The sequence below is a fragment of the Spermophilus citellus genome (assembly GCF_964194105.1).
Source record: "Spermophilus citellus genome assembly, chromosome: 10".
In the NCBI taxonomy this organism is placed as follows: domain Eukaryota; kingdom Metazoa; phylum Chordata; class Mammalia; order Rodentia; family Sciuridae; genus Spermophilus; species Spermophilus citellus.
Genome location: NC_138197.1, coordinates 100,748,033 through 100,771,343, shown reverse-complemented (window position 1 = coordinate 100,771,343; position 23,311 = coordinate 100,748,033).

The following is a 23,311-nucleotide window of genomic DNA, read 5'->3' as shown; positions in this document are numbered from 1 at the left end:
ACTATACAAAGTTTAATCTGGGACAGAAAAGATCCATTCTTTATAGGACATATCAGGGCACATACAGGATTGCCTGGAGCCCTTAGTTTGGGCAATGAATTAGCAGATAAATCTACACATGACATACATATTTTCTCCACAATAGAAGAAGCTATAAATTTTCATAAAAGGTTCCATGTCAATGCTAATACTTTACAAAAGTGTTTTAAAATAACTAAAGAACAAGCCAGACATATAATAAAACAATGTCAAAATTGTATGGCATTTTTACCACAAGCTAATCTTGGAGTCAATCCTACAGGACTGATACCTAACCATATTTGGCAGATGGATGTCACACATTTGCCAGAATTTGGAAAATTAAAATATTTGCATGTTACAGTTGATACTTCTTCCGGATTTTTGATGGGCTCCCTTCATGCCGGAGTAAAAACTAAAGATGTTATAGCTCATTGCTTACAAAATTTTGCCACTGTGGGCGTTCCAAAACAGTTAAAAACAGATAATGGTCCTGGTTATGCTTCTACCTCTTTTAAACAATTTTGCTCATCATTTGGCATTACTCACATAACAGGAATTCCATACAATCCACAGGGACAAGGATTGATAGTTGAAAGAGCTCATCAAACTATTAAAATGTACTTATTAAAACAAAAGGAGGGAATTGGAAAGGGGTATATATCCCCCAAAGATAAACTTAAAATAACCTTTTTTACTCTAAACTTTTTAAATTTGGATTCATCAGGGCTTAGTGTTGCGGAAAGACATTTGCATCCAAAAAATGTACATAAGCCTAAGGTACTTTGGAAGGATATTCTAACAGGACAATGGAAAGGTCCTGACCCAGTGATAGTCTGGAGTCGGGGCTCTGTTTGTGTTTTTCCACAGGGAGAACAGCAGCCGATTTGGATTCCAGAGAGATTAACCAAAACAATTTCTACAGACCAAAAAGAAGATAATTTGACTCAAATCCATAACAGCTGATATCCAGAACTCCAGCTTGGCTATTCTTACATCTGTGACAGTGATTAACCAGGATGCTTTTTTCAATATCTATTTTATTATTGCTTTTTCCCACATCATAAAGTTCTATTTTATTTTTGAGCTCATACAGACCTAGGTTAATGTTTTTCTGATCAGTTTTATTTTTTGACTGTGGAGTTTTTAAACATTACAATGGAGATTTCACCTAGGTAAAGCTACAAGGCCTTTACTATTGTCTTATGTGTTGTATGTTACGTGTGCACACTTCTGTTTTCTGTTGTATGTCTGTATGTGCGTATGTCCATATATCATATATGAGGAGCGCTCATGAATAAATTGATCCGAATTTTTTTTATTATTCATGTGATTTTAATGGTTTAATTTAAATTGGGTAAACAGCTGTTGAGGATTGTTTTAATATTTGTACAAATAAGCAGGTTAACAGATCTGTTTGTTTACTTTCACCTTTCCTTTTCATTATATTTAATAATTCTGTTGAGGATAATGTAAATTGTTCAAAAAATTGTTTTCTTAGTACCTGTTGGAATGTTACATAATTTTTTTTTAGCATCATTGTCAAAATTCCTATCTTCATCTCAGTGCTGGTGAAGACAAAGATGAAACCAAACTACAGTTTCTTCGATAGTTATCACAACAAACTGTATAAACTGATGCATCAATGAATAATAACTCAACAAGTAATGCTCAATCACTGAGTCGATTTATTTTGGGAGGAAATGGACATATTGATAGATTCCTCCGCTTTGAACTGCTTACAAAACTTGCCTAGACTATGTATCACTTGTATGCATTGTGCTCTGTCTGTTGATGCAGTGAATTATGGTAGCGCTGGCGTATCTTTGCTGATGTGTCACCAGTGTTGCAATTTTTCCTAAAGAGCCGTCAATTGACTTGGTGTCGTGGCATTTCTGTATCCTGTTCCCTTCTACTAGTGATGGTCTAATTTCGGGGGCCAACAGAGTGAGGCAAAAAACCTCACCCCCCCACCGGCACCAAGGCCAAATTTGGGGGCCAACAGAGGTGAGGCAAAGAACCTCACCCCCCCACTGGTGCATAGGCCTATCCACAAGTATGGCTATATGCTGGACCGGTAGTCAGTGACGGGTATGATCCAATTGCAGTGGTACCAACCTAAGACAGGAGGCTGACGCCTAGAGGTCAGTTTTCCGATGACGGGTAAGAACCATATGTTGAATTGGACAAACCTAACAGGCAAGGTCCCTAGCCACATTGCTTGTTGCTTAATTAAACAGAAGCAGGGAGATGCTAAGAACCACAGCCAAGTAATATGATGCATGGCATTTTTGGTTGAAAGGTGATGCCAGCTAGCCATTGAGATGATATGATTATGTCAAGATTTGCATTCATATGGATATTGGACTCCTGCTGTTCACCTGGCCTGCTATGGGACTCCTGGAGAGTTCCCATTGGTTGGGGAAGTGCAGGAGGAGGGAATTCCAGGGGAGGAACTTCCTCTGGGGTTCCTGGAGAACACCGCATGTGTGGATCGGCAATCTTCCCGGGCGGCATTGGGGCATTGGTGGCAGTTTCAAAAATAAAGTTTGTTCCTGCTTGAGTGGCTCGCGATTTTGTGCCCAGCCAGACTGTGGCAGAAAACAAAGAAATGAAATTGGCTTTCCATCCTTGGGAATCTTTCAGAGATTCTGGAAACAATAATTTAATTCGAAGTACTAAAAGTAACAAAAAAAAAAAACTTTTAATAATATGAATAGGTATTTTTGAAGAATTCTAGAAGTTTATAATTAATTAAGTAAAAGGTCATTCACTAAATGTGATGGTGTAAGAAGTTATGAGAGTCCAGGAAATAAGGAAGATGAAATTTTGCTATTCAATGGATATAGAGTTTCAGTTGTGCAAGATGAAAAAATTCTGGAGATCACTGTAAAATAATACTATGCTATACACTTAAAATTATATTTAAAAAGTAGGGAGCTGGGGATATAGCTCAGTTAGTAGAGTGCTTGACTCGCATTCACAGGCCCTGAGTTTGTTCCCCAGCACCCTCCCCAGCAAAAAAGGATTATAGATTTCATGTTGTGTGTTTTTTCACCACAATTTTTTAAAAAGTAATGCTAGGAAGTGATTTTTAAGTGATCATCAATGAGTACTACCTTTTATGCCATTTCATTATTCAGGTTGTCAGATATCATTGGAATTAAAAATTATTATTCATTTGAACCCTTCACTCTGCTCCCATGGTCCTGGGGATTGAACCCAGGGGCATTCTGCCACTGAGTCACATCCCCAGTTCTTTTAATTTTTTATTTTGAGACAGGGTTACATTAAGTTACTGAAGGTCCCACAAAAGGTTTGAAGGTTTGAAGTTTGGCCTCAAACTTGCAATTCTCCTGCCTCAGCCTCCAGAATTACTGGGATTATAGGCCTGTGCCACCATGCTCAGCTCACTTGTATTTTTTTTTAAAGTCACCTTACTAAATATGTTTTTAAAATGCAGCTACCACATATCTCTGTAATGCCATCACTTATGTCAAAAAGCTGTTGAAAGAATAATTTCTGTATTATAGGAGACTGTATTTAAAAGAAGATTGATTGGTTGGCTGTTTCTTAAAGGATATAAGTAGGAAGCAATATGGAACTACATACAGTTAAATCAAAGTGTTTTCGTGAATATCAGCAGAATAAATCTTTCGCCAAAGCATTTTCCAAGGAGAACTCACTTCCTAACTCAGATCAGTTAATGGAGCTAAAATGTTATTTAAAATAGCCCCTTTTAGGAAAAGGGTTAATAAGAATAATTTCTACTTCCTTATGATTTACTTATTACCATGTATTACTAAAGCATAGAGCCCTCAAAACCAAGTGAGCACATTGCCCCTTGATTATGCTTCTCCAGTGGCCTATAAAGACAATGTTGTTTAGAATCTTGAAAGCCAGGAAGAACAGGCTAATCCATTATTCTCACCAATTCTTTGGAACTCAAGTTCCAAATCTAAAACGACCTATTCTATGAAACATTTGTGGAGGGGTTGGGGTGGGAGGGTATTGGGAATAGACCTCAGGGTTGCTTTACCACTGAGCTACATCCCAGCCTTTTTTATTATTTATTTTGAGATTGGATCTCACTACCTTGACCAGCCTGACCTCAAACGTGGGATCTTTCTGCCTCAGCCTCCCAAGTAGCTAGGATTACAGATGTGCACCACTACACCAAGGTCTGTGCAATCTTTTGGAAAATTCTTGAATTGTTTTTCTCTGAAATACAATATCAGTAGTAAGAAAGTCATCTTTGCAATGTAAAGATAATCTAGAATATATTTTAGGCTTGTGGGAATATACTAATTTTCCTTTTAAACTTTTATGTTCTGAAATTTGCATTTTCACAGGCAGAGCTAATTCATGGATCACCTTAGTTTCATAACTGAGATGAGTTTTTAGGCTTGATGCTAAAAATCAGTACACAATTTCAGCCATTCAGCATTGTCACAAAAACTACTCATATCAAGTAATTGCTAAATCACAAGACCTCATATTAACTCATAGGAAGTGCAAATTTCATGAGTCTTAAGATGTATCAGTTTTCCAAAACTGATCTTAATATCTTTCCTCTTGAAATCAATAATAAAAACTTCCCTAATGATTTCATGCAACAATTTCCCATAAATATCAGGTCAAAATGTCATCACAGTTAAAGTTAAATTAAACTTTATCAACATATTCAACCTATGATTAAAACAATAATAAGCAATTTTCCTAACAACCACATATGTATATTTTAAAACTTAGGCATCATCCCATGGCACTATTTTAATATTGCCTGGCTCATGTATTCCTGAGACTTATTCACCTATTTTCATTAATGCCCTTTCCATATATTTATAGTCAGTCTCAACCAAAGCTAGAAGCAGTTCTCACTATGGCAGGAAATAATCAATACCATCAGTAAGTCCATATGCTTCCCTTCTCACCCCCATCATTTGCCTACTGAACCATTGCTTTCACTGCATCCTGGTTGTGTTGGCTGAATCTATGTATATATCAGACTGCTTTGTTTTCTCTCACCATTTCGAAAGCCATCTGGACACAGACATTTTCCCTACACCAAAGGCCACTTGGCTGCCCTGACATCCTGCCTAGTTTTGACAGGTTCATGTATGGAGCCTGAGTTGTTACCTGGACCTTCCTGCTACTCTAGGAAGTTCTGCTATATATCATTTCAAACCACAGTTCCATCTGTCTCTTGACTTCTAGTGTAGCCTGATGCCTATGGACTCCTTTGGCTGTGTTCCCATTCAGCAGATTGAATTTCCTTGGATAGCTGTAACTACTGGAACCAAGTCCAAGTTCATCACACATCTTTGGACTTTGTAAGTTGGACCACAAGAGATTCTCCTTGTGAAGTCACCCAACAGTCGGGGTAATTTCTCCTCCCTTGGTAACTGTTTTTCCAGCATCCTCAACTACATTATGCTGCCTAAGTCCCAATTGTGTCTTACTCCTTTATGTGTTCCTACGTATAATTCTGTTGGTACTCCCAAATGTAGTGTGGTCTCCTCAACTCTTGCAGTGGAAGAAAATTCTTTTAAATGTTCATTTGTAGGTCTAATATGTATGATACTTATACTTTACCTTGGTAATGATATGGACCTTGAATGGTAAGGCTATATATAAATTGATTTATATTTATAAAATTATTTAATAAGATGTATTATATAATATTAATTTAAGAATAATTTGTCTGTGTGTTGGGGGGGACTATTGGGGATTGAATCCAGGCATTGTCTACTACTAGGCTATATCCTCAACCATTTTTTTTAAAGATAGATAGAGAGAATTTTAATATTTATTTTTTAGTTTTCGGCGGACACAACATCTTTGTTTGTATGTGGTGCTGAGGATCGAACCCAGGCCGCACACATGCCAGGCAAGCGCGCTACCGCTTGAGCAACATCCCCATCCCTCCTCAACCATTTTTATTTAATTTTTTTAAGACAGGATCTCTCTAGAGTCCTGACTGAACTCAAACTTTCTATTTTCCTGCCTTCGCCTCCCAAGTAGCTGGGATTACAGATGTGCATGTAAGTGCCTGGTTTGATTTAAAGTATAATTAAAACCTACCTTTAAAGAATATTTTAGAAGGCATATATTGTGTTTGAAAATAAAACAATTTAAATATTTATACTTTTACATACATTTTTATGAAAATAATCAAATTTTGTACACTTTAAATGTAATTACATATTTTGTTCTTTAGATCATCAGTATAATCAAAGACCAAATTGTGTAAAATCCTTGATTTCAAAAACATATTTAATGTATTGAAATAAATATAACAAAATAAATTTTATTTTTTTTTATTTTTTATTTTTTTTTATTTTTATTGGTTGTTCACAACATTACAAAGCTCTTGACATATCATATTTCATACATTAGATTGAAGTGGGTTATGAACCCCCAATTTTACCCCAAATGCCCCTACTATCCCCCCTCCCCTCCCCTCCCAACTTCTCTCTCTACCCCATCTACTGTAATTCATTTCTCTCCTTGTTTATTTTCCCATTCCCCTCACAACCTCTTATATGTAATTTTGTATAGCAATGAGGGTCTCCCTTCATTTCCATGCAATTTCCCTTTTCTCTCCCTTTCCCTCCCATCTCATGTCTCTGTTTAATGTTAATCTTTTCTTCCTACTCTTCCTCCCTGCTCTGTTCATAGTTGCTCTCATTATATCAAAGAAGACATTTGGTATTTGTTTTTTAGGGATTGGCTAGCTTCACTAAGCATAATCTGCTCTAGTGCCATCCATTTCCCTGCAAATTCTATGATTTTGTCATTTTTATTGCTGCATAGTACTCCACTGTGTATAGATGCCACATTTTTTTTATCCATTCATCTATTGAAGGGCATCTGGGTTGGTTCCACAGTCTAGCTATTGTGAATTGTGCTGCTATGAACATCGATGTGGCAGTATCCCTGTAGCATGCTCTTTTAAGGTCTTCAGGGAATAGTCCGAGAAGGGCAATACCAGGGTCAAATGGCGGTTCCATTCCCAGCTTTCCCAGGAATCTCCAAACTGCTTTCCAAATTGGCCGCACCAATTTGCAGTCCCACCAGCAATGTACAAGTGTACCCTTTTCTCCACATCCTCGTCAGCACTTGTTGTTGTTTGACTTCATAGTGGCTGCCAATCTTACTGGAGTGAGATGGTATCTTAGAGTGGTTTTGATTTGCATTTCTCTGACTGCTAGAGATGGAGAACATTTTTTCATGTACTTGTTGATTGATTGTATATCCTCCTCTGAGAAGTGTCTGTTCAGGTCCTTGGCCCATTTGTTGATTGGGTTATTTGTTATCTTATTGTCTAATTTTTTGAGTTCTTTGTATACTCTGGATATTAGGGCTCTATCTGAAGTGTGAGGAGTAAAAATTTGTTCCCAGGATGTAGGCTCCCTATTTACCTCTCTTATTGTTTCTTTTGCTGAGAAAAAACTTTTTAGTTTAAGTAAGTCCCATTTGTTGATTCTAGTTGTTAACTCTTGTGCTATGGGTGTCCTATTAAGGAATTTGGAGCCCGACCCCACAATCTGTAGATCGGAGCCAACTTTTTCTTCTATCAGACGCAGAGTTTCTGATTTGATATCAAGCTCCTTGATCCATTTTGAGTTAACTTTTGTGCATGGCGAGAGAAAGGGATTCAGTTTCATTTTGTTGCATATGGATTTCCAGTTTTCCCAACACCATTTGTTGAAGATGCTATCCTTCCTCCATTGCATGCTTTTAGCCCCTTTATCAAATATAAGATAGTTGTAACTTTGTGGATTAGTCTCTGTGTCCTCTATTCTATACCATTGGTCCACCCGCCTGTTTTGGTACCAGTACCATGCTGTTTTTGTCACTATTGCTCTGTAATATAGTTTGAAATCTGGTATCGCTATACCGCCTGATTCACACTTTCTGCTTAGAATTGCTTTTGCTATTCTGGGTCTTTTATTTTTCCATATGAATTTCATGATTGCTTTATCTATTTCTACAAGAAATGCCATTGGGATTTTGATTGGCATTGCATTAAATCTATAGAGAACTTTTGGTAATATCGCCATTTTGATGATGTTAGTTCTGCCTATCCATGAACAGGGTATATTTTTCCATCTTCTAAGATCTTCTTCTACTTCTCTCTTTAGGGTTCTGTAGTTTTCATTGTATAAATCTTTCACCTCTTTTGTTAGGTTGATTCCCAAGTATTTTATTTTTTTTGAGGATATTGTGAATGGAGTGTTTTTCCTCATTTCCATTTCAGAAGTTTTGTCGCTGATATACAGAAATGCCTTTGATTTATGCGTGTTGATTTTATATCCTGCCACTTTGCTGAATTCATTTATTAGTTCTAGTAGTTTCTTTGTAGACCCTTTTGGGTCTTCTAGGTATAGAATCATGTCATCTGCAAATAGTGATAATTTAAGTTCTTCTTTTCCAATTTTTATGCCTTTAATTTCTTTCGTCTGTCTAATTGCTCTGGCCAGTGTTTCGAGAACTATATTGAATAGAAGTGGAGATAGAGGGCATCCCTGTCTTGTTCCGGATTTTAGAGGGAATGCCTTCAACTTTTGTCCATTCAGAATGATGCTAGCCTGAGGCTTAGCATAGATAGCTTTTACAATGTCAAGGTAAGTTCCTGTTATCCCTAGTTTTTCTAATGTTTTGAACATAAAGGGATGCTGTACTTTGCTGAATGCTTTCTCTGCATCTATCGAGATGATCATATGGTTCTTATCTTTAAGTCTATTGATGTGGTGAATAACATTTATTGATTTCCGTATGTTGAACCATCCTTGCATCCCAGGGATGAATCCTACTTGATCATGGTGCACAATTTTTTTGATGTGTTTTTGTATTCGATTCGCCAGAATTTTATTGAGGATTTTTGCATCTAGGTTCATTAGAGATATTGGTCTGTAGTTTTCTTTCTTTGAGGTGTCTTTGTCTGGTTTCGGAATCAGGGTGATGTTGGCCTCATAGAATGAATTTGGAAGAGCTCCCTCTTTTTCTATTTCCTGAAATAACTTGAAAAGTATTGGTATTAATTCTTCTTTAAAGATTTTGTAAAACTCTGCTGTATACCCATCCGGTCCTGACAAAATAAATTTTATAAAAATATATAATGTATGTATTCTGCTTATTTATGATTTATCACGGTATCATCAGCTTATCACCTGAACACTCCAAGCAATAGTAATTAAATTAATTTGGTTTTCACATTTTGCCAAAATAAGTCTTATAAAAAGAGTTTTACATATATTTTGTAACTTTTTCTCTCCTTTGTTATGGAAGTATATTTGTCACAGAAGGGAAAATCAGTTTATGTGACTTAAAAGATACATGTTATATAGGTCTCCCTTAATATTCTTTCCTTGGGGTCTATGAACATTAGGGGTAGGACTAAGTTCCATTTCAATCACAAGAATTGAAAAATAATGTGCACTAGCAATTACAGTAACTTTGCCTGTAATCTCTCTTAGTCTGTCTGTGTTATTTTGGTGGTGGTTTTGTTTGAAAATGGCATTCTACTTTCTAGACTGGTGTTTATATGAGCCTCTGATTACCAATGTCAAGAGTTATTTTGAATGGATTTCTAAGGAATGTGAGGGAAACACTCATTTGTTTTGATTGACTCTTCTATGGGATATAATATTTCATATGAGAAAATGATTTCTCTTCAAGGGTAGATCTTCTGCTCTTGAGCTAAGGAAAGGCTGTGACTAGCCAGGATGAGATGCAGGTGGGGAGGGTGGTATTATAATCTGTGTATCCTCATTTCTTGGCAGCTTTGTTGTCCACTAGAGGAAAAACTTCAGAAACAGCTGAAATCTGTTTCTTATCATCATATTTTCCAGAGAATGGAGCAAGTCCTCTTGTCATCTGTTGGCTCAGTATCCATCTACGCTGTTGGCTCTGTAAGATTTCCCTTGAGATAAAAATGTTGAAAGACAGCTTCATTCCTTTCGTGTTCCAGTCCTTCGTACAACACCTGCTCCATAGATGCACATCGCTGGAACGGGATTGTAAATTGTCCAATTCTCAAGTGATCTGTTTAAAATTTTTAATTTGTAAAATAAAAATACTTTAATCCTTTCACCATATAATGTCCCAACTATTTCATCTGTTCTGTTATGTATCTTCCTGCATGTATTCTGTATCAATTTGGTCTCATAAACTACAGAAGTGGATTTTTTTTTTGCAAAATGTACTTTGAAGAAGCTGGCATTCATATATCATGTGGGGTATTTTTGAAATAATCCTAAAATGGAGCAAGTCAACACTGAGAAAGAGGACTTCTGGGGAGAGAAAGCCTTCAGTAGAGGTGAAGCTCTGACTCTGGGGTGACAGGCTCCCTTCCAGGGAAAGAAGCATAAATGGCAAACTTCTCGCCACATTCCAAGTTGGCCAAGGGTATGCTTCCTCCCTAAATTCTGCAGCTTCAATTACATTCATTGTCCTAACACACTTCCCTGCAGGAACGGTTGTGTTGATTTGCCAGTTAAAACAGCTGCTGCCACTGATGCAGGAGAAGCTGCGATCAGGAGAGCCAGTAGCACTCCTGTACATCTCCAACCTAGAAATCAGATGCTAAAACTCAGCGTATGGTAAATCAATAAGGAACGGCATCACTTTGAAGTACTCCCGACTGCTCTGCATTTATTTTAATGTACTTCCTCACTCGACTATAGCTTGGCTATTAATTGAAAACAAAACGATTATACTTATTTTAAGCATTTCAGATTCCCCACACATTCCAATTGTAAGAGATAAATCCACTCCTCTTGGTGATTATAAAAAAAAAAGACCAGTTGCTTTTGTCAGCTGTGGTGTGTATGAAAAAAAAAAAAATAACCAGCCGCACAAAGGCCACACATGGAATACTTTTTTGTTAGCACAAAGCTCTTTTGCCCAAAATACAGTTCCTGCCTTTAGGAATACCAAAAATGTACCTTTTTTAGTTGCTAAAGTGGAACCATAAACCAGAGGGCAGTGCATTCCTTTTCTCTACCACCAGATGCTCATAGTAGAGCTATTGCTTGTGAGGAGGACGCTTGTTATTTCATATGTGATCATCAAGAAACAGATGGAGAGTGATTATGTGTTCTATATCCTGCTGACTGTTTTAAAGCAAAGAAAAGTTAATCTGTATTTTTCTGAGTTTTGATTAGTAAACAATGATCATTCTAAATGAGTAAGCTGCAGCCTCAGAAAGGTGTGATTATTATAAACATAAATTGATGTGGGGAGGTTAGGCTTATTTAATTCTGTTAGACAAATTTTGATGGAACTAATTGGTCCCCATTTAGTATATAGTGAGATTTCTGTTAGTCAGCTTTTCATCACTGTGACCAAAAACCTGAAAAGGACAACTTAGAGGAGGAAAAGTTGAGTTGGGCTCAAGGTTTCATAGGCTTAGTCCATGGTGGATCAACTCCATGCTCTGGGCCCAAGATGAAGCAGAATATCACGGCAGAAGGGCATGGTGGGAAAGCACTGCTCTATTCATGGTGACCAGGAAGTAGAGACAGCAAAAGGGGAAGGGAACACAGGGAAGATGAACACTTCCAGGGCATGCCCCTGGTGACCCACATCCTCCAACCTTGTCCCATATGCATACAATTATCATCCAGTTAGTCCAATCAAACTGGGATGGACCAAACTAGGTTCTAGCTCTCACAATCTAATCAGTTCAATCCTGAATATTCCTTCATTAACACAGAAACTTTTGGGGAATACCTCATATCCGAACAGTCACAGTATCTGTAGGAGATGCCCCAAATTTATTATATAAAATAGAATTAATTCAGTTATTCAGTATACCACATGTTCAGGAAGGTTTATTAAGTTCTGTTTATAACGTTCTGGGTATATAAAGACAAATAAGAAGTAGCATAGTCTCTATCATTAAGGAACACAGAAATAAGATGAATACCGTTACCCTCCTGGTATTTTGCAATGGATGATATGACTTAAACTAAGCTTCTAAGAACAAAGACACTTGGTCAGTAGTTGCCCAAAAAGTGACATATGAAGCTATGATGATACTCCTCAGGCAGGCTGACAATGGTCATAGTCTGTTTGGGCTGCTGTAACAAACTCTCATTGACTGGGTGGTTTATAAACAACAGAAATGTTTATATAAATACTAAATTTACCTCGAAAAATTCCAAAGGCTAGGAAGTCCAAGATCAAGGCCCCATTGGATTCAGTGACAGTAAGGCCCTTCGTCCTGGTTCACAGAGAATGCCTTCATAGAGAATGCCCTTTTTTTTTTTTTTTTTTGCATCCTTATAAGGCGGAATGGGCAACCAGCGGCCACTTTTATAAGGGTGCCAATCATATTCTTGAGGGCTCTACCTCATAACTTAATTACTTTCCAAAGACCTTACCTCCTAATACCATACTCTTAGGGTTAGGCTTTCCACATGTGGCTTTTGGAGGGACACAAACATTCATTCCATAGCAACAAGATTTGTGGAAAATTCAAAGGTTTTGTCCTTTGGCATTAAAACCCATGGTCTACTACCCCTTTAGTAATATTTTGGAAATCTCTCCTTCTCTCACGTGAAGATTTCTCTTCTTTCCTAATGATTTAAACATTGGTATAAACCTTTCTGCCTTCTCCATTCTCTCTCTAATGTTATTTTAATGGATGTGAATCTTAGATCATCAATAAATTGGATTAAAGAATATCACATTAAGGATGTTAATTTAATTAATTTAAAGACGTTTCACTGGAGCTCTTATCACTAGGATATTTAGAGATTAAAATCAATTATATAAGGAACAACTCCTCTCTTTTGGAACAACTCCTCTCTTCCTTAACAGTCTAGTATGGATTTGGATGGTTTGTCCCCAGTGGGCTATGTGCCTGAGGCTTGGTCCTTAGTGTGGCAGTGTGGAACTTTGGGAAGTTATTAGGTCAACTGAGGGTGTTCATTTGAGAGGAATTAAGATATTCTCAGGGAACCCTGGTGAGTTCTTAAGAATCTGAGTTTTTGAAAAAGCCTAAATCTTACCCCTGAGTCTCTCCCTGACTTCCTACTTGATAACTGATCCCTTCCTCAGGTATATGCTCCTGCCATTGTTATCCACCTTGAGGTGACCCATACCAAAGCCTGTAGCTATGCCATTTGGACTTTTAGCATCCCAAAGTATAAGCTAAATAAACCTTTTTGTTTTTGAAAAGTTGGCCTATGTCAGTTATTCCATTATCCCGATGAAAAGCTAATACAAGTATCTTATGTGGTTTCCTAAAATGTAAGTGGAGCACTTTATGCTTAGCCCATCACGATTGCTGTAGATAATTCACTGCAAATTGGGCAATCCTTCTGCCATGATTGGAAATTAAGACCTCATTAGTCTCAGAACCAATTGCTCAGCTTTCTAAGATCCATCAAGCTTTTTCTAAAGATTTGTCCTTTTCTAGAGATACTGTAAGAGAGTAGGTTGAAAATGACTGGGAGTCCCCACCAAGCCCAAGAGATACCAGAACACAATCTCATCTATGAGTTTAGACAGGAAGAGGGCGTTGTCTTCAGGTGTGCCTCACATTTCTTTAAGATTATGGAGCCCAGTAGCCCTGGACACCTTCTTAGATGTAGATCTAGGGAAAAGATGGAGAATTACCCGGATAAAACATAAGACAGTATCTCATAATTATCTGCTCTCCTCTCTCTTTCTCTGAGAACTTAACCTTCTGCTTCTTCTAGTCTCTTTTTCTTTTTTTAAATATAATCAAATATTTGATGAGATTCAGTCTCACAGAAATCCTAAGAGGTCAATATTATTTATCTCATCTAAGAGTTGAAGTGTAAAGATGGAGTATAGAAGAGGTAAATGAAGGAGTAGAACTGAGATTTGAAACCCTATCTGTTCAACAATTTCAAAGGAAGTGTGGTCTTAATGGGGAAAAAATAAATGTCCTATATGGAACCAGGGCTTCTGAGATGCCACCTAAGCTCCTCCAAAAAGTGAGTGATCTTGATGAAGTTGCCTAGCCTCTTAGATCCCTCCTTGTTTCCCTAGAAATTCAGTTAACATGCTTACAGAACTCTTTTGCATATTAAATGATATAATGGATGACTAACCTTTTTTGTGAAGTGGGAAGCACTATACAGGTATAAGACAGATCATTTTAGTAATATTATGGCTCCACAAATTACATATCCAAAGTGATAAATGTTTGGTGGTAATTAGTTAAGAAAATGAGCTGATTGAGATCTCCTTGGAAAAATCAGCCAAAGGAATCCATATTTATAATTATGAGGATTTCATTCTGAGAAGGAGATTAGATAGGGGTTTGAGAGCATTAGAGGGGAAGACACAGAAGTAAAAGTTTCCCCCAGAAGATCTAAAGATACAATGATTCTTAGCCTCAAGTGAGGAAAGCCTCAAAAATCATGTTCAGTGCTCACAGGCTACTAAAGAGACAGAGGTAGTCTCTAAGCATGGCTGAACATCAATTAAGAAACAAACAGAGACCAAGTGGGGAGTCATCTATGAAGAATCTATGAACATTAAGTTCAGATTTTAAAATCTAAACATCCCAATGGAGCAAGTTATAGACCACAAATGAGAATAGCATGGCAGTGCCTGCAATGACTCAAGATAAAACAAAACTCAAAGTAAGCCCCCAAATTGAGGATAAAATAGAAAAATGATTATTTCCTCCTTTATCATGTTTCTAGTTTGTACCAGAAACAATGAAGTAAGTGTTAGAGTACTGGAATGATCATTAATGAGCTTCTATTTAAATTCCAGCTCAATTGGTAAACTATAGACAGCAGTTAAGAATGAGATTGATATAAGACCTTATCACCTAGGCAAAATATTTATCCATTTTTATTAAGTGCCTTATGGGGATATATTAAGCCAATCCCCTAATAATATTTTGTGGTTCTATTATTGTTTTTTTTTAGTATGTGTGTGTGTTCTATTACTGTTCATATTTCACTGATTAGGAGAGAGAGAGAGAAACAAAAGGACAGGAGCATGGGAGATTATGCAACAAGATAATAAAATGATACAGAGACACAGAAATTGGCAGACCAGTATTTGAACCCAAGAAGTCTGGCTTTGGAAGCATGCACTTCTTTTGCAGGGGGATTGAACTCAGGGGCAATCAATCACTGAGCCATATCCCCAACCCTAATATGTATTTTATTTAGTGACAAGGGCTCAATGAGTTGCTTAGCACCCTGCTTTTGCTAAGGCTGGCTTTGAACTCGTGATCCTCCTGCCTCAACCTCCCAAGCTGCTGGGATTACAGGCATGTGTCATCGCACCAGGCCAGAACCATATACTCTTAACCAGTATTCTCTGAAGCTGCATTGAAGAATTTCATTTAGCTGTGAAGTCAGAAGAGACTTCTGAGTACAGTAGCCTAGATATAGGTTTCTGGACCTCACACATTGTAAATTTGGACTAGGCGGGTACTGTGGAAAATTATTGCCTGCCCCAGACTCCATCAAGCATGGAGAGGCTAAAAGGCCAAGAGTCTGAGAAACTACTGATTGTTCACCAGAAATCCCTGATGTGGGCCATTGTGATGGTGCACACCTGTAATTTCAGGAACTTGGAAGGCCGAGGCAGGAGAATTGCAAGTTCAAGGCCAGCCTCAGCTATGTAGTAAGGCCCTAAGCAACTTAGTGAAACCCTCTCAAAAGAAAAAACAAAAAGGACTGGGGATATGGCTCAGTGGGTAAGTGCCCCTGAGTTCAATCTCTTGCAAAACAAAACAAAACAACAACAACAATAACAACAGCAGCAGCAGCAACAACAACAACAAAAAAAAACCTGATGATCTGTCATGGACCATCCTTAACCAATGTTTTAAAGAAGGTTTGGTTGCTCTACACAGTCTTTCCCTTTCTGTCAATGGGTTGCAGATCCTATAAGCCTGGGGGACTGAAGAACCATGGATGATAAGATTTTTTGCCTCTGAATTACCTTGAAGAGGTAATGTACCCAGAATCACACACTTGCTTTGGACTGTTTAAATGACAGAGAATAAACCTTTATCATAAATGACCAATCACACACACTAGAGGTCTAACTGTTATTGCAAGTACCCTGACCAAAATAGAGGTAGAAATAGAAATGCCATTTGTGATCACCAACCTTTAATGTATTATCTCTGACAGTAGAGAAACAGAATAATGAACATCAAGCTCTCTTCATTTTACCAAGCACATAAATGGCTTTCATCCTTGGGGACAAGCCAGCGAGGGTGCTAAAAAAAAAAAGAGCAAAAAGCTTTAACCCAATATTCCTAAAAGGGAAAAAGTTTCTATTTTGAGGCAGAAATGTGAGGAGATAGGAAAATAAGGAGAAAATTGTTTTCCCCTTCTGTAGGTATTATTGTACTTCCTTGAGAGATGAGAAAATTGAGGTACAAAAAGGTTAAGTAACTTGTCTAAATTTGCTTCTATTTATACTTCTATTTGTAAGACATAATTTGATTACATGACAGCAAAACAAAAGGTCTGAAAAGCAAAATGTGTCAAATGCGAACATAATTATGGAGACGTGAACACGTTCATCTAATAACAACTAAAATCAGGGAAGAAGCTTTTTAAAGAAAATGCCTTTGATGATAAAAGTGTAAACCAAAATACAATAGATTTTCTCATTATGTTTTCCTTCGGTAAACATTAAACATGGTTAAGTGTTTAACTATGAACTCCTTTTGTTTTTTTGTTTTGTTTTGTTTTATAAAGAACATCTAGAGTAAAGAATAAAAACTTTAAGACTTGACTGGCTGATTTTAAGGGGAAAAGTTGTGTAACAGAGCAGTCCAGATTTTCTACAAATGCAGAATTTCTACCTTACATTGGGTCTTCACTGCCAAGCAATTATTCACTCATATGATGTTGAATCCCTAGATTTTCCCATAACACCTATTCTTAACCATTTCAGTCCTCCTTCAGGTCTAGGTCTCTGCAGAATCTCTTGATAGTAGGACCTTGCTCTCAGTTTTCTGAAGATTGAAAGTTTGGGATGTGAAAAGAAAGTAGTGGTGTGGAGTCTGCAATTGACATCTGTGAGAGAAAGAATCAGGCTGGACGTGGTCCTCTGCAAGTGAGTCTCTAGACTCCTGTGTGGTTCTGAAAAACTGACTCACCATATCTGAAATACATAAAAGTAAAAGAACAGCAGAAAGCTCATCTACTAATTTAAAGAACAAAATATTCTCTCTTTCACATGATCTGCACATTTTATCCTCATGGGTGGCTGTGCATGAGGATCTACATCACTATGTAAAGTCTCTCATCAAAGTTTATACTTTGAATGTTATTTGGTGAGAGCTAGCACAGGAAAAAAGACGTCTAATGTTCCCAGGATATGTGCTTTCTCTTTCTGTAATAGGGACACCCTGGAATCTGAAGCCTTCTTAGAAAGCAGGAACCAGAGAGAAGGAATTTGGAATAGAGGATGAACTTCTCCTGATATTATCTTTGACCCTCCTTTTTTCATTCAATATCCTGTCCTCAGGTTATCTCCCCTACATTAGTCTCACCGAACTGGAGATGATTCAGAAATTTGTCCCCACATGCCCAACCTTTTCTGAGTTTCAACTCACATATTCAACTACCTACCTGACATTTACACTTGCATGTCTCAATGGCATCTCAAAATAAATATGTCCCAGCTTATAAGCTTTCCCTCAAAGCCAACTTTCCTCATGTTCTCTGTCTTGGTACACGGCACTGCATATATGTCTGTCTATATAAGACAGAATTCCAAGAATCATCCTTGATAACATCCTCTCTGTTATCACCCTCAACTGATTCTTCTCCAAATTCTCTTGATTCTAGCTTCTAAAATATCTTACCATGGTGGCACACACCTGTAATCTCAATGGCTCAGGAGGCTGAGGCAGGAGGATTGCAAGTTCAAGGCCAGCACCAGCCCTTGCAAATTAGTGAGACACTGTCTTAAAATAAAAATAAATAAATAAATAAATAAATGACTGGGGATGTGGGGTTCAGTGCTCCTGGGTTCAATTCCCAGTACCTCCCCACAAATAAAGGAATAAATAAAATCTCTCATCAAAGTTTATACTTCAATTCATTGCCACCCACAAAACTGTATTCGAACAACCCTCATCTCTCACCTGGCCAACTACATTGGTCTATAATTTATCTCCACATTTCCATTCTCCAATTCATTCTTCATATTGTAGACATTGGTGGTTGATTTAAAAATGCTTGTCATATAACTAGCCCCTCCCAAGTTCCGCATGATCTAAGGGCCTCTCTCCAGCTTCAACTTCCTCCATATCCTTTCCCCTCCACTGCTTCAACCACCTGGTGCTTCAGTCTCATATTTGCTATATTTCCCTAGGACACAGCACTGGCCATGTAACATTTGTCTTGTCTAGCGCACTCTCATACCCATCCCACCTTCAGTTATCAGCTGCATAGCATCTAGATCTTGGTTCAAAAAAGCATTTCCTCAAGAAAGCCTTGGCTGGCCTTTTGGACAAGCACAATAGCCCTAGGCCAGGTTCTCATGGCCCTGTTCACCTCTCCTTCACGTCATTAATCACCGTGACCATTTTATACTTATAATCTCTGTAATGGAAATAATTATGCCTGTTTTCACTTAGGATTGTTTATCCCAAAGCTTTGCCCATGATAGATATGCAATAGCATTTGTCAAAGAGGTAAATAACAAAGAATGACTAGAATATATTCTGATGGTCCTAAGATAAATTGCTGGATGGATCTCTCTCACCCTTACCATAGATGTGCATTAGGAACTGAACACTCAAAGTCAGTCATATCTTTGTCCTTTGATAACCTTGTCTCATGATACCCTGTCAATATTTGCATGTACCTTGCAACCAGAAAACCTGAATCAGAACTCATACTCCACCACTTAACTGTGTGGCCTGGACAAGTTATTTAGCAAACTAAGTCTCAGTCTTCTCATCCACAAAATAGGAACATAATGGATACTTATTAAGTGGATAACTATGAGAATTGAATCATACTGTGATATTACATTCTAAATTCTCAATAAATATGAGCTAATATTAATATTATAGGTTTCCCTCTTTTTTTCTGGTCATCTAAGTCTGAACAGTAGCTTCGTAATCTGATTGGCTTGGTCTTTCTATGGTTATATTAATACCTAAAGTCAATTTCCTCAGTAGGAATCTCCCACTTTCTCTGACCCACTCTGCATATACAACTTGGAGTGACAGACTTCTTTAGGTGACATTGCATGTCTATATTTAGATATGCTGTGTGTCAGTTTAAAAAATTCCTCAATATGCAAATTCTCAGGGTCCACCATGTGACAGCCTGTCAAAACTAACCACAAAGGAAAATGTTGTTGCATCTGGATTTTATTCTTGCCACAGGTATTTGTGTCAAAACCACGGATGTCTTGAGGATAAATCTAGAGGCTTCTTTAAAATAAAACGAGTTTGCTTATGATCCTCTTCTATAATTCCAAAATCACATATTTAAGGAAAATTGAAAACATGGACATATTTAGCAATTTTCTGCCTTGTCTCTCTTTTTGGGTTTGTCATATTTCTATTGTAAATTTAAAATTTGGCGCACCTTTGACATGTGGTCCAGAACACTGCCTTAGCTTGCTTTGTTTCCTCTTTCACCTCCTGAACCGCTACCTCTGTTGTGGTTACCATGTGCTCTCTGCTTGGCAACTCTGTGATCATCTCCCCCTTCCTTTTGGAACAGCTGTAGCCTTGGAAATATTGCTGTCTTCATTTCCATTTCAAACACAAGACTCTCTCTCTAAGGAAATGTTTACAAAGCACACCAGTCTCACCAACCCGATGCTTCTTAGTGTGCCGCCTTTACATAGGGTGAGAGTGAGGCTCTGCTGGGATCTGAGTTAGATTTTCTACCATCACCAAGTCACGCTTGACTTGTTTAGCGGCAGCGATTACTTATTGAGGGACTGCTGTCTGCCAGTTTGGGTTGTGGTAATTGAATTCTCCTTAACTCAAAGGCCTGGACCAGTGGCCAGAACATCAGGTGACTGGCCCTGCATAAAACAAGTCTGACTACATACATATGTTAAAGAGTCTTCTACATCTGTAGCAACTTTGCACTAGGAAGTTAACATACATGCAGTATGCTGCTACAAAATGGAAAGCCAAAAACCAAAACCCATAATAAAAACGGGTGGTTTCCCAGTCCCAGCAAGACACTGTCAGAAGGAAGAATAGTTGCTATTAAAAAAAAAATATATGAGAAAAGCAGAGACATTAATTTTGCATATCTTACATTACTGTGTTTACAATCTGTTATAGTGTAGATAAAGGTCTAAAAGAGATTGCTCCTACTTTGTATGCAGCTTAGTTTCAGTCTACTCCTCCAGGGGAAAAGAATAAGGAAAAATCAAATAAATATGTTTGTGTGCAAGGAAAAAATAATTTGGTTGCCAAAGGGAAAATTTATCAGGTTGAAAGTAACTCTCTAGAGAGTGTTTTTGTGAAATCAAGATTTGCTTTTTTTCTTCCCTCCCCTTCAAAACTTCTTTGATCTTTCATTGTGTCATTTGTGGAGAAGCTCAATTGCAATGAAAAGTATCAAAATATATAACCATTAAAATCCATGAGTTCTGAAACAGAACATATGTAAAATATCAGGGATTCAAGACTTTAAAAAATAGCTAATATGTCCCAAATCAAGGCAGTTCGTCATTAAAATTAAAATGAAAATGAAAAACACTTTCGGTGTCCCTTAAAGGGGGGGAGGATTTAATCTCCCATCTTTAGGGAATCCAGGGATGGATGATGGACTTCGGGGGGGGGGGTGTATAAGCCTCATAAATTTTATTGCAAAATTTTGAACATGGGTACATTTGATTTCTCATGAGACAAGATTCTACCTCTTCCTCAGATTCTCAAAAGTCCAAGTCATTTCATTATCAAGATCCACTGGAAAGAAAATATGATTCCAAAATTTTTTAAATAAAAATTTTCATTTTTAGCTGGGATGGTGGTACAAACCTTAATCCCAGCGATTTGGGCATCTGAAGCAGGAGGATCACAAGTTTGAGACCAGCCTCACAACACAGCAAGACCCTGTCTCAAAAAAACATAAAATAAAATATAAAAACAGCTGGGGATCAATCTCAGTGGTAGAGCATCACTGGGTTCAATTTCTAGTACCACAAGAAAAAAGAAAAAAAAAACCTGTATTTTTACAACCAAAGTCATAATTAATTACTAGAAAACAAAATATTATTTTTATTTGGAGTATGAGGAAAAAGTTCAGTGTTTTGGCTTAATTTATTTCAATTAAATACAGACAGATTATTTTCTTTTAGGAAGAGGTAGTTTAACTAAAACTCATGTAAAGGAATGGGAAGCAGAGAGGCAAAGGATCCTAAAACTTTCAGTAAATTTACCTGAAGAATAAAGTATGACATATTTCAACCAATATCTTCTGGATTCATTATAATGCCCACTTCCACTAAACTCTAAACTTCTTTAAAATCATCTTCTATTCTCATTTTGTTCTCCAAACTCCTTACTCAAAATGTCAGCCATCTGTCTATGAGATGCAACCACTTGAGTGTCTAAAGTCACATCAAATCATGATATCTTCAACTAAACATGTGCTCTTCCTCCCTCTAAACCCCACTTCTTCTTAAGATCCCTGTCTCAGTAAAGGCCTCATCTATTTGTATAAGCTAGAAAATCAGGACCCATTCTTGATACTACCCTATGCCTTATTCTTTTTTTTTAAACAATATTATGACAGTCTTAATCATGTCTGAAACATGTCTCTGTTTTTCTCTATCATCTCTACCCTAGTACAGGCTGCCCCCATCACTTGCTTGGATGAGAAACTCCTACCCTCAGCTTCCTGTCCAGCTACTTTCTTTCATACCATATTTTCTGTGGAAACTAGTTATTATTCAAAACACAAAATTCACTCATCTGCTTAAAAATAATTTAATGGCCTCTAATTACTCATAGGTTGATGACCAGCATGTTTACTTAAAATCTGACTTGTTCTCTATAGTATCTCCTTTCTCTACCATTGAGCTTCACTGGCTCATAGCCTTCTCACAGAGTTCTATGCTTGTTCAAGGCCTTGTACATTTTGTGCTCTGCTGCAGATATTCTTATAACCACACCACATACTTTCCCCTCGATCTAACTCCACTCTAAATTACTGCTCTTTTCTTTCAAATCTCAGCATACACATCTCTTAATAAGCTTCATGAGGAAGTTTCCTTCAATATTTTCTCCTTTCAAGGTTTTTAACCGCTTCCCTCCAGTGCTCAGAATTATTATTATTTTTATAATAGGTAAGAGAGTTTGTAATTTTATATTTCTATGATTAATTGAAAACTGTCTCTCTTCATCTCCCTCACTTTGCTAAAAGCATCAATGTTGTTTTGTATGTCGATGTAATAAAATCAACTTTTTATTACAAATAAATATAAAATAATGAATGAATGAATGAGTAGTTATGATCTTTATGAAGAAGCAACACAAAATCAGAGAGAAAGAAGAGGAAAAAAATGTAAATGGAGAGTGCAGAAAGACTACACTGACTACCTCCTTTCAGTTATTTAAAGTCATTTTTATATATAATCTAAGCAGAAATGGTAGCTCATTGAGCTGGAATCTGTTTATTTTAACATTAACAAAAGATTAAAAAAATGCCCTTTTGGAAAAATTTGTTTGTGGATATTGTATAAGAGATTTGTGTCAGAGAAAAAAGGATTCATTTCAAATGAAGAGACTTGTTGAAAAACCTCAAGGAGGGTAGACGAAGGAAATGAATTAGAGATAGTACAGAATCAGAGAGCAGTTTCAGCAGGGAGATATTAGTATCCCTAGTACTAAAGTGGAAAGAGAAGGAAATTATAACTCTGAGGCTTAGCACCTGCTGGAACTATAACCTGGGATCTCCCATGGAAGCTATGGTCAAGAAAAAATGTGAAATCAGCCCAACATAAATATGGCACCTAAGGAGGCAGGGTGGAGGGCAGAAATTCTCTGTACTTTTCCCCTTCTCACTCTGACTTCTGCACTTTTCTCCCATTGATTGAACTCAATTAGAAGCCAACTGGTCAGCAAGCCTTGGGTTTCAATCCACAGGGCTGAGCCTCTCGTGCAAACAGTTTGTGACAGAGAAGAGTAGAAAATGGATCTGCAGAAGAGTGTGGACAATGTCAGATTTTCTATTTATACCATGGGAGAGAGAGTATCTTCATTAATGGAGACTTTCATTATACCTCAAGAAAGGGATATTTAAAATGTCAACAATTCCAAAAGCCTAGAGAA